Below are 21,309 nucleotides of genomic sequence, written 5' to 3'. Positions count from 1 at the left end.
CAATCGCATACTCCATAATCACATCGCTTGTGCCACTTTTGTATAAGTAAACTTGAACTTTTTCGATGTTTTTCATGTTTCCTCCATAGTTTGATTTGTTTCTATTGATGTTTTAACGCGCTGTTCCGTGCGGTCAGCTGACGTTGGTTTTTCGAGCATTTTTAAAGACATGCTCTTGCCGTATTATCATTTTAAGTCCTCTGCTAGTTTTAAAATAGCTTCAAATGACGTATGAAAATGACGTACCTCATACAAGCTACATCACAATAGAGTATTCTGCAGTTTTGAAATGTTTTATACAAACCGGGAATATTATCATCAAAAAACTTAATTAAAATGTTTGGACAACTTTTTTTACCATGGGTCGTGCGCACTATCCGTGTTCCTTCCATGCATTTAGATTTTAGTTTAATTTTATGGAAAACAATCAAAACTACTTTAGTTCGATTTAAAATTTTATGAAAATTGTTTAGATATACAATATGTATATATTTGAACTCATTTAATATAACAAAAACGCAATTGTTCTACTGATTTAATGTTGCCATATATATACGGACATTGACTGAACTTTCTTTTAAGAATTATATGTAAAAGAAAAAAAAATAAATTCATTCATCCAAATTAATTAAAAAGAACAAACAGACCCCTAAAAAAAAATAAACAAAGATCCAACTACAAACAGATAAGTCAAGCAATCAAAGAGAATAAAAAAAAAAATTAACAAGGAAAAAAAGAAGAAACACCACCCCCCCCCCCAAAAAAAAAAAACAAAAAAAAAAAACAAGAAAAAAAAAAACAAAAAAAACCCCCAAAAACAAAAACAAAAACAAAACAAAAACAAAACATTTGAAAAAAGAACATACAAAAAACTGTTAGTTCACAGAGATGTTTGTTACATTTTATCTTCTTGGATTTCATCATACAGATGACATGAAATTTGTTCAAAAGAATCCATGTAACTACCAAAGGCAGCGCCTCCTTGGTTAGCAACAGCGGGGGTATGGCGTAATGTTGTATCGTCTGTTGACTGACTCTTGTGGTTTCTTCTTGAAATGGTCAATTAGATTAAATATTAAACCTTTTATTAAGTACACGCATTTAAATGTATAAAGCAGCAGGGACAGATTAGAAAAAAAACAAACAAACAGACTTTTATGTCCGCATTTACCTTTTCATTCCTTGACAAATTATAAGTACTATTATTATGATGGTCGATAAGCCGAGGGCACCAATCAGACTGTAAAACTCAATATTCCTCTCATCTAATCTCCCATCTGTAATGTATAATGAACATCAAAAATAATATGCATATGTCATGTTTGATATATGTATTATATTGAAAATTCAGAATAAATCTAAAACCACATATTCGATTTGTAATTGATGATACAGCTACTAAACCCAGTGACACTGTTATGTTATTTTAAAAAAAACAGTATACAATGTGTAGGGTTTCAATTATAACGCAATTATAATAACTTATCCCAGTTTTTATCAGTTTTTTTGTTTGTTTGTGTTTGTTTTTTATATAATAGGCGTATTCGGATTGGCTGTCCAGCGTTGGAAAATTGTAGGATCAAGGACATATAAATTAAGCAGCCAATAGTTAAATACTATTGTATGGAAAAAATAATCCCACATTTAATACATGTAATGTATTTAGGCAATGCAGTTGTTGTTTTTATGTAAAAAATATATTTAGTAATTCCTGTTAGTGATTTAATATTTAATAATTTATATGTTTTAAAATTCCTTCATACCTACTTCACAGCTCTGACATTGGTACTCAGGTTTGTAATCCTGGCAGGTGCCCGTCTCTATGTGACAGTACTGACAGTTAAAGTCTGGACAGGGAATGGAGCAGTTAGATCCGTAAAACCTTTCTTCTGGGCATCCTTTGAATCAAAGCTTGATATTACACAAAATCCTACAAAATCCTCTTATATTGTTAATTAATTTTTACTGAGTACATGTTCATTGATTTGCATGGAAAGTGCAGTGAGTTTCTTGGGACACCTATCCTTTCCATTTTGTCACTGTTGATGTTGATAATTTTATTTTATTTATTAGGTTTTTTGGAGGGGGGGGGGGGGTGGGTAGGTGTAGGTGTCCAAAGGGTTTAACTGTCATCGGTCAAAAAATAATTGATACACATTTAGCAATGCTACTCTGACTCTTATTTGTACGTCAGATTGCATTCTAGTTACTGAATGGTAGAAATATAATTCAAGAAACTGGATTTAAAGGAATACGAGTTCATTTTCACAATCGCCAATGTAGTCCAGAAACGTGTAAAATCCGTGATCCTCTCAGGGGAAAAAACCCAGATATGTTATTAGTCCCTTACCGGTTTTCACTGGAGAGGACTATAGCTTTTCCTCTCCGTCCGTCAGTCCGGCCGTCCGTCTGTCTGTCTGTCTGTCCCACTTCAGTTTTCCATACTTTTTTTCTTTATGCGTTTGAGGAATAATATGAAATTTGCTGACAAGCTTCAAAATGTCAAACTACAGATCAAGTTCACACTTTTGTGGCGTCTGGTTGTCATATTTTCGAGAATATTAATTTCTTATATTCCAACTTTTAATGGTCGGGTTCGGTGTGTATTGAATAAACGAGGAAAGTATGTAGTCAGAAATAATATTGTGCTTTACTTGGACCATTCCTTTTATTGTTACTAACAAACAAATAAGTTCTGTAAAATAGTGTCAAGCATTGTGTTGTAAATTTTATCGACAGAGTTTTTTGTATAAATACAATCGGGTACGTTTTGGGTTGGTGTGTTGATCCGGGGTACAGAAGACGGTAAGAAATGATATTCTGCATTACACTGCATTGCTTTCACAAATTTCTACAAACCAGTAGGGGACGTGTATTGCTTAAGCAATACTCTCAAAATGCTTGTTTATTTGAACTTACGTTTTACACAAATTATTTCGGAATAGTAACTGACGGACACATTTCTGATCGTGATATCTAAATATATTTCTATTGACGGATATGCGGAAAGTTTTTTTTTCTATGCCTGGGTTAAAAATTGCATTAACAATGTAGTTTCTAATCATAACTAAATACTTTTCTGCAAAAAGGAAGTTAGAAAAACAATGAATTTAAAAAAGAACAAAAAAAAACAGAACCAAAAACAAAGCATGAATATATATTTGATTATGTCAAGTAAAATGAAATTATTGGGTATTAAATGTGACTAAATGATATGCAATGTTTGAGTTATATTCAGTCAATATGAGTTATTATGACTGTGAATATGTTAGCTATTAAAAACAAAAATGGCACAAAATGAATTGTCAAAGGATTTAATTATATTGAAGGTTGATATAATTATAAAGAACGCTCACCAAAGACCTCCACTTCACACAGGTCGCTCCTTCCATTACGATCATAACCGGTAGGGTAGACAACTCCCGGTAGTCTTTCGTTGAAGTAGATGACATATTGTCCATGAACAAAACAGTTTGTTGTGAAAACAGAGGGTATTGTATTTCTAAAGAAGTTATTGTCCTTAAAACACAACGTTCCCTGTGATATATCTGTTGTTTTGGAGACATAAACAGAGAATCCAAGAAAACGACCAGCGAGGACTTCTTCCCAATACTTATAACCTGTATAAAATGTTAAAAAAACTATTGAAATATAGATTACGGGATTTTAAAAAAATGCATTGATAATAACTATCAAGATTAAATATGTCTTATGCAATACCCATCGAATAAAATTTTTAAAAAAAGCATAGACCTTAAAGTAAAAAATCATCTGATTTATATCAATACATGTAAGTATACTGTTGCATTGTTTGATAACTAATGAGGTCATGCTTCGTTGTCTGTTTTGGCGATTTAATTTTTTTTTCATTTCTAATTATAAGTATTGATCTAGTTTTATTACAATCAAAATAATATAAAAATGCCCAGCAACTATACATGTCGTGAGATTACTGTCTAAGAAACAGTTTTAGGACAAAAATCAAAAGAAAATTAAAACGATGCTGTTTAAAATATCTATCATTGCATGTCGTCATAAATATATTGTCGGGATTAAATCAAGTTTTTTGTTGTTGCATATACGGGTCTATAGAGTGTTTTGGTTATAGATGTTAGCCACCAAGCCCCCCCCCCCCCTCCCCCTAATACATTCAATTCTCTTAAACAAACTTAGTAAATTAACATAATAAAGTTTCCAAACAACAAATTATCCTTCAAAAAATAAACATGATCTGAGAATGTATCCATTTCTAATGATAGAACGCAGCTTAATGATAAAAATATTTCATTAAAGTTGCAGTTGCAACGCCTATTGCTATATTTTTCTTTATTAATAGATGAAATCACCAACCGCTAATGAAAAATCGATGCATAGTGATATAACTTATTATCATTAAGCGTTGTTGCAAATGCACAGCAGACCTAATGCTTAATAAAACAAGCAAAAAATTACATGACTTTTATATTTTTAAACTACATTTATGTTAAGCATTATTTGCAATTATTTCATGTATGGATTTGACTTTATAATACAAATGACTTCGAAATTACCATTGTTGTTCGTTATGAAATAAATTGTGATGTGATGGATGCTTTGGATCCTTGTCAGGTTCACCCACCATGTGGCGGTTGGCTCGTCGTTTGATACTGAACATTGACCACCGTCCCACCTCAGGTCAAATTTACGTCCGTCCACACCATTACTTGCATCATATTTGTACTTTCCTGGTATTAATGGGTACTGTTGGTATGATGGTTTGTTGAGGGCAACGTTAACTGTCAATACACACAACGATTAAATTATCAATAGTAAAATATATGAACTGATACGAATAACATGTATTATTTCTTGATAAGTTGATGGGCTCTTTTTTTAGATATATCCCATTGAACTAAACAATCTTAATAGAATCAGTTATTGCATACAAAAGTATCAATTTTCTAGATCAAACACTTTTTTTTTTTTCAAATTACGTTAATATCGAAAATATCAACGAGTTTCGTTTTTGTTTTCAAAGTGCGTTGACTTGGTCTCAAAATTAGCGCCTATTGAACACATTTATTTTTTCAAAGTGCGTCATTTTTCGTTGCAACACACCTTCGTGACCTTAAGAAACATAAGGCAGTGGTCTCCATTTAAGTCTATAAAAGAATCGATCGGCAAAAATTCTGAGTTTCTAGTAAAAATCTTTAAAAAGTTCCTGTTATTGTGAATATTGTATGATAATTTCTTTTGTTTCGTTTGTTGTTTAAAACTTAACAACATCAGCTAGGATATGGGCTTTAGAATTTCAAAACAATTTTCTTTGTACACTGGATTTTTTACCGGCATAATTCAATAAAACTCGTTATTTATTCTTTAAATATGCATGAAATGTTATTTAATATAAATTATAAATACACAGAAGTCGTGTGCCTTTGTTAGATCAAAAACATTGTCACAACATTTCAGTATTTTTGTTCAATTTGATTGTTTGCATATTGGTTATCAAAATAAAAGAACAATTAAATAAATTAAACCGTATCAATATCAAAAGAAGAGACACCCTAAAAAGTTTAACAGCATGAACAGAACTCACCATATGCATTTGAGATTGCAAAAAATCCCATAAAAACACACTGCAAAATCATTATTGAAAACATCGGCACAAAGTGAAGCAAAACAGAATATTGAAAACAAACGTTTAAAACATAATCTATATTTAGTGTTATACCGGAAATTTATAATAAGCATGCATTTTACAATATTTGACGACTGGAATTAGTGTTTATATCAAGAGTATAATAATAAATTGATATTTACTTCATATTTTTTTCCCAGATATACATTTGAAATTTAAAACGTTTCTCCTAAAATACATAGAGCTTTTCTATACCATGGAATTGAATGAACTATTTAGAAAGCATTTTGTTTTTCTGAGTAATATGGAATTTTGTATATGCTGATACACGTATATCCCACTCATTTAAAAAAAAAACTGATCACTATTTATTTCACAACGATTGATAAACAAGCTCTACAAGTTATATTAATATCCTTCGTTGTCACGGATGTACGCGCAAAGGGGTCATTGTAGGAAGAAGCCGGAGTACCAGGAGAGAACCCACGTGTCCAAGCGGGCGACCACCATACCCTATCACATACAACCACTGTCGATCACGGGATCATACTCGAGTCGCAGCGGTGAAGAGCGTATGTTTTAAGTTCATATTTAAAGCTGACATGAATTCTTAAATACGCATTATTTCCCTTTTATCCTCGACTACCGCCATATTAGTTGTCGATTTCTATTGTTCTGCTCATCGCTACACACCCCCTATATAAGGCCGAGAACACTATTCATGCTTCATCGCATTCAGGTATTTCATACACCCGAACTCGTTACCTTTAGTAACGCAAAGACCCGTTTTGAACCAAAAAAAAATATGACAACCTCTGCACTGGAATATCCATGCAATGAACGAAGAAACAAGACTGACTGAAATCCAGGCCAAATACTTAAAAAACCTCGATATTACTGTAGACCATTTTCCTGTGTATGTTATAACATTGCACATGCGCAACCACACACTGTGGAAGATCTAGAAATGTCAATGATCTTATGGATTTTGGAAACGGAGCGTTTTTGTAGAAACCGTTGAAAACATGTTACTTTCTTGAATTTACTATCATTTTGCTACTGTGTTGGATGTAGTGCCGCCTGGGTTTTCAAAAAGATGCAGACGTTATGCACTCCGTATGAGCGTTACACGTGTTCGATGTACATGTGAAGTAAGACGGCACAATCTGTGCAAAATAATACAGATACCTTGAAAATTCTTTATAAGAATAAACATATTTTGTATTTTATTGATTGCTGTTTCCTTTATTCTTGATCACACACATTTTACTACTATGTGTATTTCATGCATTTTGAAGTCCGTGCCACCTGAATGCCTCGATCGGAAAGCAACCCACCGTAACTTTCTCGACCGGTATGTATACCACATTGTCAGTAGAGGAGCGATCGAAACTAATATGGCGACCAAATGCTTTTATGAATTCATGTCAGCTTTAAAGAGGGTATGTCTATCATTTAAACTGGGTTAAGTAAAGAAATAATCGATGCTACACATAGTTTATCTATCAAACAATGTCCTCGTAGGAAATAAACAAGGTCAGATTAAATTAATTTTTACCAACCGTATATCATATGAAACTCGAGAAAAATGCTTCAGAGAGAGAGAGAGAGAGAGAGAGAGAGAGAGAGAGAGAGAAAGAGATATGATATACAAACTGAAATGAATGGGGTGATTTTTTCCCGCATTATCACCCATGTGAGATCGGTTTGTCCAGTGTGAGACAGTAGTGCGAAATTTATCTGGGTTTTTTTGTTTGGTTTATACTGTGTATTACTACGTCGCTTTAGAACTTAAACAATCGTTGTCTGCTGTAGGGAAATACAAAATTATTGATTTAGATTATCCATTAAGTCATTGTTTTGCGTAATAAATTACACTTCATCATATTTTTCATTTATTGAAAGGAAAAAAAAAACTGTCGTATGGTCTCATTTTGACTTGCACTGTTTGATGCACCTGGAGGAATAAACCTAAAGAAGTCTTTTGAATGTCATAACAGAGAGTTGTCAGACATAATTTTTAATGTAAAAAAAAATGCGAGAAAATAGTCATTCATCATATACTCGTGTGGGAAAATGAAATTTCACATTAAGGCCAAGATTCACGGTCTAAAACTCGGCAAAGCCTCGTCCTAGACGATGAATCTTGCCGCTCTGTGGAATTTTACTATACCACACTCATAATAATAAATAATTATACTAATTGTATACGTATACGAGTAAATTATTTTCATTTATCACTAAAATAAAGAAAAGTAGGTTTGAGAAAAATCCTACATCGGGATTACCAACCTGTTTAATATGTGTAAAAATGCTCCTACAGCGAAAGGCCAATGAACTTATTATAATTTTGCCATATTAATTCTACATTTTAATATGTTTGCAAACTTAACATATTTAACGACATCAACATTCTTTTAACCAAAAATTCATTGCATGTCAACCTGAAAAAAAAAACAAAAAAAAACAACACATTAACGATACGAATATTATATATCTATTCCTCTATTCCTTCGATATGTGTTGAAGATTCTCGCTTGGTTTTCAAATTTCAGAGATAGAAACAATACAAGTACATATAATCAAAAATTCTTATCAGAAGTGATCACCACGTTTTTGTTAAATACTGACACGATTTTGATAGTCGAACAGTCACACATGATATGCAATAAACAGAACAGTACCTTACTATGAAATTACAAAACGAATTTGAGATTTCGTATTTTAATCGAGAATTATTACCTAGGTGAGAACCTTTTAGAAAGTTGCCAAACTCTTGTAGCTGTGTTCCTTGTCTATTTTCGAAAACTGACAACATACAAGTCAAGCAATGGCATTATTATAATAATATTTTGAAGGAAAACATATCATCATCCAATAGATGGAACATAAGCATCAAACCCTTTTTTTTTTAAATACAATGTATGGGCGGAATAGGATCTTTTTGTATTTCATTTCGGTTATATTTTTTAAGTACATCTTAGTGAAGAAATTTGTATTTTTTTGTCAGTGTAAACTATAAAAGTGTGAACTTTTTAAATTTGGTTTTGACTTTGATTTGTTTGCATATTTGGTATACAATTGCAACATATTAAACATGCTTAAAGCCTCTGATCGTTTCATATTTATTGGTTAAATAGCCGTGTTCATATGCATTCGTTAATTTGAGTGATAAGATTTCATGTCTTTCAACTTAATTAACTTGATTTTAGTGGGCAATATATAGTTTGTTATGTTGACTTGATTTATGATATAGCCATCATATTTTACGACTACTTAATGCATCATTGGCTTACATGTATAAAAGCTAAAGCAATTGATAAGGTGTGCATGCACTAAATGTTACGGAATAAACACAAACACACATGCATGTCTGTGTATTTCAGTTTGTTTAGTCATGAGCGGCAAGTATCATCAATAAAAATAGCATAACGATGAATTTTGCAAATTGTTTGCTATCCAGTCATATGCACTGATCACTGAAGCGACAATTTTTTTAATTTTTTTTTTTTTTGGGGGGGGGTTGTTTCCATAATCAACGTCATGTTTACCTATGTGTTAATGTTGCAGCGCAGAATCCTGAGAAATAGTTCATTATGTCGGGAGAGGGGGACTAAAGGCTATAAAGGTCTTGTTAAATCAATTTCGTCTTCTCACATCATAATCGTTTTAATTATTTATATTAGGTGTAAACATGCAACTGTCTTTTTTATGAAAGTAAATTAAAAAAGAATAGATTTTCGTGGGTTTTTTTCTTCTTTTTATAATTGAAATATACAAAAGAAACTCGTATTTGTTCCACTTTAACAAAGAACAAGGGACGTTATTGGCTGAAATATGCCGTGTTTCAAATGTGCACAGCACAACACATTTTAAAAAGCCTTGAATGATTTGTATATGTGACTTAAACATTTATATAATGAAATTTATGCTGAAAACTGTTGCATTTTAACCAAGACATCGACAATTTAAACGCAACAACATGCATTTTTACGCAAGAAGTAAGTCTACCTGTGTTGTAAAAAACATAACGGTATCTGTGCATGAATTTCGGGCTTGTGAACCGCAGATAACAAGCGTTTCATTTCAATGTCATTGAACTTTGGAAATTGTAAGTGATTTCATACACTTCTGATGTATAATGCTACATTGCATCTTTTTTAATCAAGTAATTTTCTGTTGATTTAAGAAACTATTCCAAGGTGAAGTGAGTCAATTACATACAAGAACTTAACGGCTTCCATTGGTTATTTACTAAAATACAGGAAGGAAAAAAAAACCTCTTAAGCTTTCATCATCTTTCTGATAAAAATTCTTAATTCTAAATGCATGGGTAATGAACTCGAAGAAGGTAAGGACAAAGGGAAGGGGGGTCCTCGATAAGCAATCTAAATTAAAACATCATTGAATGAAAAAGAAATGGAAATGGGAATGATTGGACTGGACTTGAGAGATTTTAATAACAAACTGGATCTGTTCATGTTTCACAATATTGTTTGCACACAAATCTACACTGTGAGAGAGAGAGAGAGAGAGAGAGAGAGAGAGAGAGAGAGAGAGAGAGAGAGAGAGAGAGAGAGAGATAAGGTTTACACTTGTAAATTTTTGCTTAAAGCTGACATGAATTCATAAAAGCATTTGGTCGCCATATTAGTTTCGATCGCTCCTCTACTGCCACTGGGGTATATATACCGGTCGAGAAAGTTACGGTCGGTTGCTTTCTGATCGAGGCATTCAGTATGCACGGACTTCTAATTGCATGAACTACACATTGTAGTAAAATGTTTGTAGTAAAAAATAAAGAAAACAACAATCAATGAAATACAAAATATATTTATTCTTTGAAAGGATTTCCAGATAACTTTACTATTTTGCACAGACAGTGCTGCATCACTTCGCATTCACATCGAACACGTGTGTCGTTCATACAGAGTGAATAACGTCTGCGTCTTTTTGAAAACCCCGGCGGCACTACATCCAATACAGTAGATAAATGATTGTTAATCCAAGAAAGTAACAACGTAACATCGTTTCCAACTGTTTCTACAAAAAACGCTCCGTTTCTAAAATCCATGCGATCATTGATATTGCTCGATCTGCCACAGTGTGTGGTTTGCGCATGTGTGCTGTTATAACATACACAGGTAAACGGTCCACAATTATGGAGGAATTTTATAAGTATTGTTTCGTCGTTTATTGGATATATCTTGCCAGTGCAGTCATTTTATCTTTCTTCAAAACGCATTTCTACACGGCTTTTCGTCCAAGGTAACGTGTTCGGGTATATGAAATAACTGAATGCGGTGAAGCATGAATAGTGCTCTCGGCCTTATATAGGGGGTGTGTAGCGATGAGCAGAACAATAGAAATCTACACTAATATGGCGGTAGTCGGAGATAAAAGGGAAATAGTGCGTATTTATGAATTCATGTCAGCTTTAAACAATCAAGTATATAAACAAATCAACTTTCACACACATAATGTGTAAGAATCATACTAGCATTTCTATTTACTTCGGACTTGAAAAACTTGATCACGAAAAGAGCACGTGGTGCAGCTCGCGAGCTGATTTGATTGACAGGTGTAGTACGTGGCCTCTGACTGAAACTGCTTTGTTGAATTTTATCACAAAGTGTATTCTTTAAACGATAACATATAAGTGAATAGTAAATGAAATCTCTCTCTCTCTCTCTCTCTCTCTCTCTCTCTCTCTCTCTCTCTCTCTCTCTCTCAGTATCGGCAAACAATTTAAGTATAAACAAAATGCTAAAAGTGTCCGATAAAGATCATGGAAAAAACTCTATCCAAATGTTTAAAGTGTCTGATAAAGATGAAATCAAAAGCCTAAGGACAAGATCATGAAAGGAACTTTATCTAAACGTTTAAAGTGTCTTATAATTATTTAGTCAAAAACTTTAAGAAAAGATCACGGAAGGATCTTTATGTACCGATCCACTGATTCTACGATTCCTCTGAAAATGATGCTCGGTGTAGGCACGGAAGTGTACAGATATATGTAGCGCTGTTTGTTGAAGCAAATAAACAAATAGAAGAGGTAGCTCTGCAAACAGTCGAACATTTTAATTTATGAATAGATAAATGGATGTAAAAAAAAAAAAAACAAGAGGCCCATGGGCCACATCGCTCACCTGAGGAACAATAGGTATGATAAAATCAGCTTAATGGAGTCATAATACAAACTATCTGGACAATGTACAATAATACATGTAGATCCTGTATAATTAAAAACCCTTTTTTCCTTTGAATATTCTTATGTTTATAATCATTAGTCCCTTTTCTAACAGGATGATTTTATAGTCATATCATATATTGAGTATTGCAGTTCTCAAAAAGATCCTTAACAATATAATTTATATAAGGGATATAAACGTACATCAAACTCTGAACCTTCTCGGGAGGCCAAAGAATTGTCCTGGAGCCAAAGTCTTAACAATTATGAAGAATCATCTGGCTGATTAGTTTCTAAGAAGATTTTTTAAAGATTTACACTATATATTCCTTTGTTAAACTTTGACCCCCCATTGTGGCCCCACCCTACCCCTGGGGATCATGATTTTAACAACTTTGAATCTACACTACCTGAGGATGCTTTCACACAAGTGTCAGCTTTCCTGGCTGATTAGTTTCTGAGAAGAAGATTTTTTAAGATTAACTCTGTGTATTCCTATGTAAAACATCGACCTCCCATTGTGGCCCCACCCTACCTCCAGGGGTCATGATTTTCACAAATTTGAATCTACACTACCTGAGGATGCTTCCACACAAGTTTCAGCTTTCCTTGCCGATTAGTTTCTGAGAAGCAGATTTTTAAAGATTTACTCTATATATTCCTATGTAAAACTTCGACCCCCCCATTGTGGCCCCATTCTACCCCAAGGGGTTATCATTTTAACAACTTTGAATCTACACTGCCTGAGGATGCTTCCGAACAAGTTTCAGCATTGCCGGCTGATTAGTTTCTGAGAAGAAGTTTTTTAAAGATTTACTCTATATATTCCTATGTTAAACTTCGATCCCCCATTGTGGCCCCACCCTACCCCCGGGGGTCATGATTTTCACAACTTTGAATCTACACTATCTGAGAATGCTTCCACACAAGTTTCAGTTTTCCTCGCCGATTAGTTTCTGAGAAGCAGATTTTTAAAGATTTACTCTATATATTCCTATGTAAAATTTCGACCCCCCCCCCCCCATTGTGGCCCCATTCTACCCCAAGGGGTTATTATTTTAACAACTTTGAATCTACACTGCCTGAGGATGCTTCCGAACAAGTTTCAGCATTGCCGGCTGATTAGTTTCTGAGAAGAAGTTTTTTAAAGATTTACTCTATATATTCCTATGTTAAACTTCGATCCCCCATTGTGGCCCCACCCTACCCCCGGGGGTCATGATTTTCACAACTTTAAATTTACACTACCTGAGAATGCATCCACACAAGTGTCAGCTTCCCTGGCTGATTAGTTTCTGAGAAGCAGATTTTTAAAGATTTACTCTATATATTCCTATGTTAAACTTCGATCCCCCATTGTGGCCCCACCCTACCCCCGGGGGTCATGATTTCACAACTTTGAATCTACACTACCTGAGAATGCTTCCGCACAAGTTTCAGCTTTCCTTGCCGATTAGTTTCTGAGAAGCAGATTTTTAAAGATTTACTCTATATATTCCTATGTAAAACTTCGACACCCCCCCCCCCATTGTGGCCCCATTCTACCCCAAGGGGTTATTATTTTAACAACTTTGAATCTACACTGCCTGAGGATGCTTCCGAACAAGTTTCAGCATTGCCGGCTGATTAGTTTCTGAGAAGAAGTTTTTTTTAAAGATTTACTCTATATATTCCTATGTTAAACTTCGATCCCCCATTGTGGCCCCACCCTACCCCCGGGGGTCATGATTTTCACAACTTTAAATTTACACTACCTGAGAATGCATCCACACAAGTGTCAGCTTTCCTGGCTGATTAGTTTCTGAGAAGCAGATTTTTAAAGATTTACTCTATATATTCCTATGTAAAACTTCGACCCTCCATTGTGGCCCCACCGTACCCCTGGGGTAATAATTATCACAACTTTGAATCTACACTACCTGACGATCCTTCCACACAAGTGTCAGCTTTCCTGGCCGATTAGTTTCTGAGAAGAAGATTTTTTAAGATTTACTTTATATATTCATGTTAAACTTCGACCCCCATTGTGGCCCCACCCTACCCCCGGGGGTCATAATACTCACAACTTTGAATCTACACTACCTGAGGATGCTTCCACACAAGTGTCAGCTTTCCTTGCCGATTAGTTTCTGAGAAGAAGATTTTTAAAGATTTACTCTATATATTCCTATGTAAAACTTCGACCCCCCCCCCCATTGTGGCCCCATTCTACCCCAAGGGGTTATTATTTTAACAACTTTGAATCTACACTGCCTGAGGATGCTTCCGAACAAGTTTCAGCATTGCGGCTGATTAGTTTCTGAGAAGAAGTTTTTTAAAGATTTACTCTATATATTCCTATGTTAAACTTCGATCCCCCATTGTGGCCCCACCCTACCCCCGGGGGTCATGATTTTCACAACTTTGAATCTACACTACCTGAGAATGCTTCCACACAAGTTTCAGTTTTCCTTGCCGATTAGTTTCTGAGAAGCAGATTTTTAAAGATTTACTCTATATATTCCTATGTAAAACTTCGACCCCCCCACCCATTGTGGCCCCATTCTACCCCAAGGGGTTATTATTTTAACAACTTTGAATCTACACTGCCTGAGGATGCTTCCGAACAAGTTTCAGCATTGCCGGCTGATTAGTTTCTGAGAAGAAGTTTTTTAAAGATTTACTCTATATATTCCTATGTTAAACTTCGATCCCCCATTGTGGCCCCACCCTACCCCCGGGGGTCATGATTTTCACAACTTTAAATTTACACTACCTGAGAATGCATCCACACAAGTGTCAGCCTCCCTGGCTGATTAGTTTCTGAGAAGCAGATTTTTAAAGATTTACTCTATATATTCCTATGTAAAACTTCGACCCTCCATTGTGGCCCCACCGTACCCCTGGGGTAATAATTATCACAACTTTGAATCTACACTTCCTGACGATCCTTCCACACAAGTGTCAGCTTTCCTGGCCGATTAGTTTCTGAGAAGCAGATTTTTAAAGATTTACTTTATATATTCATGTTAAACTTCGACCCCCATTGTGGCCCCACCCTACCCCCGGGGGTCATTATATTCACAACTTTGAATCTACACTACCTGAGAATGCTTCCACACAAGTTTCAGCTTTCCTTGCCGATTAGTTTCTGAGAAGCAGATTTTTAAAGATTTACTCTATATATTCCTATGTAAAACTTCGACCCCCCCCCCATTGTGGCCCCATTCTACCCCAAGGGGTTATTATTTTAACAACTTTGAATCTACACTGCCTGAGGATGCTTCCGAACAAGTTTCAGCATTGCCGACTGATTAGTTTCTGAGAAGAAGTTTTTTAAAGATTTACTCTATATATTCCTATGTTAAACTTCGATCCCCCATTGTGGCCCCACCCTACCCCCGGGGGTCATGATTTTCACAACTTTAAATTTACACTACCTGAGAATGCATCCACACAAGTGTCAGCTTTCCTGGCTGATTAGTTTCTGAGAAGCAGATTTTTAAAGATTTACTCTATATATTCCTATGTAAAACTTCGACCCTCCATTGTGGCCCCACCGTACCCCTGGGGTAATAATTATCACAACTTTGAATCTACACTACCTGACGATCCTTCAACACAAGTGTCAGCTTTCCCGGCCGATTAGTTTCTGAGAAGAAGATTTTTTAAGATTTACTTTATATATTCATGTTAAACTTCGACCCCCATTGTGGCCCCACCCTACCCCCGGGGGTCATAATATTCACAAATTTGAATCAACACTACCTGAGGATGCTTCCACACAAGTGTCAGCTTTCCTTGCCGATTAGTTTCTGAGAAGAAGATTTTTAAAGATTTACTCTATATATTCCTATGTAAAACTTCGACCCCCCCCCCCCATTGTGGCCCCATTCTACCCCAAGGGGTTATTATTTTAACAACTTTGAATCTACACTGCCTGAGGATGCTTCCGAACAAGTTTCAGCATTGCCGGCTGATTAGTTTCTGAGAAGAAGTTTTTTAAAGATTTACTCTATATATTCCTATGTTAAACTTCGATCCCCCATTGTGGCCCCACCCTACCCCCGGGGGTCATGATTTTCACAACTTTAAATTTACACTACCTGAGAATGCATCCACACAAGTGTCAGCTTTCCTGGCTGATTAGTTTCTGAGAAGCAGATTTTTAAAGATTTACTCTATATATTCCTATGTAAAACTTCGACCCTCCATTGTGGCCCCACCGTACCCCTGGGGTAATAATTATCACAACTTTGAATCTACACTACCTGACGATCCTTCAACACAAGTGTCAGCTTTCCCGGCCGATTAGTTTCTGAGAAGAAGATTTTTTAAGATTTACTTTATATATTCATGTTAAACTTCGACCCCCATTGTGGCCCCACCCTACCCCCGGGGGTCATAATATTCACAAATTTGAATCAACACTACCTGAGGATGCTTCCACACAAGTGTCAGCTTTCCTTGCCGATTAGTTTCTGAGAAGAAGATTTTTAAAGATTTACTCTATATATTCCTATGTAAAACTTCGACCCCCCCCCCCATTGTGGCCCCATTCTACCCCAAGGGGTTATTATTTTAACAACTTTGAATCTACACTGCCTGAGGATGCTTCCGAACAAGTTTCAGCATTGCCGGCTGATTAGTTTCTGAGAAGAAGTTTTTTAAAGATTTACTCTATATATTCCTATGTTAAACTTCGATCCCCCATTGTGGCCCCACCCTACCCCCGGGGGTCATGATTTTCACAACTTTGAATCTACACTACCTGAGAATGCATCCACACAAGTGTCAGCTTTCCTGGCTGATTAGTTTCTGAGAAGCAGATTTTTAAAGATTTACTCTATATATTCCTATGTAAAACTTCGACCCTCCATTGTGGTCCCACCGTACCCCTGGGGTAATAATTATCACAACTTTGAATCTACACTACCTGACGATCCTTCCACACAAGTGTCAGCTTTCCTGGCCGATTAGTTTCTGAGAAGAATATTTTTTAAGATTTACTTTATATATTCATGTTAAACTTCGACCCCCATTGTGGCCCCACCCTACCCCCGGGGGTCATTATATTCACAACTTTGAATCTAGTCTACATGAGGATGCTTCCACACAAGTGTCAGCTTTCCTTGCCGATTAGTTTCTGATAAGAAGATTTTTAAAGATTTACTCTATATATTCCTATGTAAAACTTCGATCCTTCATTGTGGCCCCACCCTACCTCCGGGGGTCATGAATTTCACAAATTTGTATCTACATTACCTGATGATGCTTTCACACAAGTTTCAGCTTTCCTGGCTGATTAGTTTCTGAGAAGAAGATTTTTAAAAATTTACTCTATATATTCCTATGTTAAACTTCGACCCCCCATTGTGGCCCACCCTCAGGTGAGCTAAAAAGGTGTTAAGTTTACAATATAATAAGTTGTTAAAGTTGGTTTCTGGAAGAACAGACTTTGAAAATTTTCTTAATAAATATTGACATTTTTTTTACTTTTTTAATCTTTAGTTTTTAAGATCTGTGTACAAACATAGAATTGTGAGCAAATCTATGTATCTTGCTTATAATTCGAAGTTTAACACTCAAATATGGTTAGTAAATAGAAATTGTAAACAATTAAACACAAGAAACATGCACTACATGTATAACAAATAAAGAACACAATTTATTTTTTCGAAATGAATCATATATATGATACATGTATATACCTACATATTTCCGTCAGCGATATCAAACTCTATTTAAACTGAATAAACTCGAGAAAATGCCGAGCATCTCAACAAAACCTATTGCATTAATCTTCCATTACGCAAAAGATAATGCCGAATTACCGATAGAATGAATTGTATTTCAGTACCCCTACATCAGATTTTGCTTAATTTGCGCAGGAAAACAGTTAACTGTTTGATTTACCGAAGTCTCTGTTTGATTTGATACGTAAAAATCACGAAATACAGACGATAGTTTCCAATAATAAATAATGAAAACGAAACGAAAATCAGAACAAGCTAACACCAACTTCATGTGTGAAAACTGTCAACGCATTGAAATATTTAGCCTCAATTTACTTCACAAAATCGGCACCAATATATTTTGCATGTTTCAAAATTTCCCTTCATACGCGAACTGTTGCACAACAAGCAATTTCATTATAATCCGATCGACCCTTTTTCGTATAATGTCATGGCTGCTTGAAACAAAGAACCTCGTTTTAGAAGTATGGAATCATTTTACCGGATGCCGAACCCGAAGCTATTAAACTGATTGAAACACGCCTTTCCTTTATTATACTTTTCGTAATAACTCAAATTTGAAACAGAATTACACCTTAATTTTAGCAATTTATATTTTCCTTCCCATAAGGATAATTTATGCTAAACTGCGTTGAATTTGCATCGGTAGTTCCTGAGAAGAAGATTTTTAAAAATGCACCCCCTTTTTCTACAGTTTCAAGGTTTTCTCCGCTTTGAATGCAGATCGGACTTTTATTTCTGCAATTTATATTCGCCCTCCCATAAGGATGCTTTGTGCCAAATTTGGTTGAAATTGGATAAGCGGTTTTAGAGAAGAAGTTCAAAATGTAAAAAGTTTACAGACGGACAGACGGACAGACGGACGGACAGACGGACGACGGACAAAATGTGATCAGAATAGCTCACTTGAGCTTTCAGCTCAGGTGAGCTAAAAATCTTAAGCTTTCATCACTTTTCTGATAAAATTCTTTATTCTAAATGCATGAGTAATGAACTGAAAGAAGGAAAGAAAAAAGGGGAGGAGGAGTCTTCGACTCTCAGCAAGTTCGATAAGCAATATCAATTAAAAATATCATTGAATGAAAAAGAAATGGAAATGGGAATGATTGGACTGGACTTGAAAGTTGTTAAAAACAAACTGGATCTGTTCATGCTTCACAATATTATTTACACACAAATATACACAGAGAGAGAGAGAGAGAGAGAGAGAGAGAGAGAGAGAGAGAGAGAGAGAGAGAGAGAGAGAGAGAGAGAGAGGGAGGGTTTACACGTGTTATCTTCTGCTTAAACAATCTAGTATATAAACAAATCAACTTTCACACACAGAGTGTGTAAGAATCATACTAGTATTTCTTTTTTCTTCGGACTTGAAAAACTTAATCACGGAAAGAGCACGTGGTGCAGCTCGTGAGCTGATTTGATTGACAGGTGTAGTACGTGGACTCTGACTGAAACTGCTTTGTTGGATTTTATCACAAAGTGCATTTCTTCAAACGATAACATATAAGTGAATAGAAAATGAAATCTCTTTCTCTCTCTCTCTCTCTCTCTCTCTCTCTCTCTCTCTCTCTCTCTCTCTCAGTATCTTCAAACAAATTAAGTATAAACAAAATGTTTTAAGTGTCCGATAAAAATCACGGAGAAAACTCAATCTAAATGTTTAAAGTGTCTTATAAAAATTAGATCAAAAACTTTAAGACAAGATCACGGAAGGAACTTTATATACCGATCCACTGATTCTACGATTCCTCTAAAAATGATGCTCGGTGTAGGCACGGAAGTGTACAGATATCTGCAGTGCTGTTTGTTGAAGCAAATAAACAAATAGATGAGGTAGCTCTACGAACAGTCTAAAATTTTAATCTATGAATAGATAAATGGATGTAAAAAAATCTTTTTCAATTCAATACGTTATGGTAATAAAATGGCACAGGTAAACACAGCTGCGTTCTTCTTGCAACACGATTTTTAATAAACGTTTTGACAATTAATATCCACGGTCTAAATCAAAATAATAAAAATGGTTATATTGTACTAAATACAATCATTGATATAATTCGGCTGAATAGGGGACATGTAGAGGTAGATATATACCACAAGAGAATAATCTGACCCGGAGTTTGATATTGCAAATGAAAATAGAAAAAAATCCTCAGAGTATCACGAGTTGTCATTATTTCATACAGTACTCGTAGCGCAATTTTATATATTTAGAATTTTACTATACGCATACAAATATTTCAAAACTATTATAAACGAGATGTTATGCTGTAATCAGAGATAAAAGAACAGAGGAATTTCAAACTATGTATTTGATATAGAAATTAAATACAACTAGACTTTGACCCGTGGATGCAAAGACGTCGGTAAAATATCATTTTCTGTATTCATTTTTGAAGAAATTCATATCGTTCACATGTGACAACCAACACCATTTCAACTGTATAAATAAATATAAATAAAATATGAGCCTGCATGTGAACTATAAAAGTTGTTGTCGCATTAGAAAGTGTCTAATTTCAACGAAAAATACTCATAAAACATCATATTGTAACGCAGTTGAACGAGCATGCCATGTTAAGCGCACATTAGTGATGTCATAATGAAAAAATGACGTCTTTTTAGTGCCTGTAAGATTTAGCTAAATCATACTTAGTACTGTAGTGAAATACGGTTTTAAATTGTATTATTGTCCTATGCCCCCTCTTTTGGCCCCTCTGAAATGACCTCTGATCCTGGTCTAATGCAGATTCATATAGCTGTCGCCTATATCAGGTAGGACGCCAGCCATATCATTTGCGTACCTTGTTTTTCATAAACTCGGTTACACGACAATTGGCGTCGCCGGTAAATCCATTTTACCGCTTTCATGTTGAATAGTACAGGGTCAGTGTTTGAATATTTATTGGTTACTTTGTCGTGTCCGGGCGATATTTATCTATAACGCCGAAGCACGAGAATCCAACATTCGGGACTGGTATATTTGGCATTTGTGTGCATATATTTTTGGCCACTTTCTTTAAGTGTTTATTTTTTTATTTCGTGTAATCATTTCTTTGATAGCAGTGTGTTGTTTAATTCCGTAGGAGATATTCAGCTATATTACATGTTAGGTTAGTGATATTTGTCTTTGTCGTCTTGTAGACATTTGTCACTCGTGTTTCTGTAAACACGGTGGTGATATATCGTCTGGACAAGTATAGACATGTTCATAGTAACAATTCAAACATTCTATATTTGTCTATCATTAATTGATTCGTTCAAACCATATTACTATGTATTTGTGTCCTTTGTAGAATTTTCTAATTTTTGACATTTGCACGTGTTTGTTTGGTTAACTACTTGGTCGCCATTTTTTCTCATTTTATTTCGCGCCAAGAGTTCACGTAGGTGGATGTGCGCATATCAAAGCGAACATCCGGTGACGTCAACCTATTCTCGCTTTTGTTTTAATTTATGTCTGCTTTCATTTTCAATATTTCATGACAATAGTAACTTCCGATTTCGGTTTCAACATTGCGGTTACATAAATTCAACGCAAGTTTCTCACTATTTTATATCGCAAACTTTAGTAAATAAAGTTTATACAACATTAGTATATAGGTTCTATATTACTTTCGTTGATGTCAGTCACATTTGAGGCTCACACAGCGCGAGGAATTTTGTGTGCATGGATATGTTGTAAGCAACAATTCATTAGCTACTCAAACTAAAAATTCATGTGGAATTAATAATGACACCTTAACAGATGAGTTCACCGTTAT

This window comes from Magallana gigas, chromosome 1, assembly GCF_963853765.1.
Source record: "Magallana gigas chromosome 1, xbMagGiga1.1, whole genome shotgun sequence".
NCBI lineage: Eukaryota > Metazoa > Mollusca > Bivalvia > Ostreida > Ostreidae > Magallana > Magallana gigas.
The sequence above is the reverse complement of the archived record's forward strand: the minus strand, read 5'-3'. Positions refer to the sequence as shown.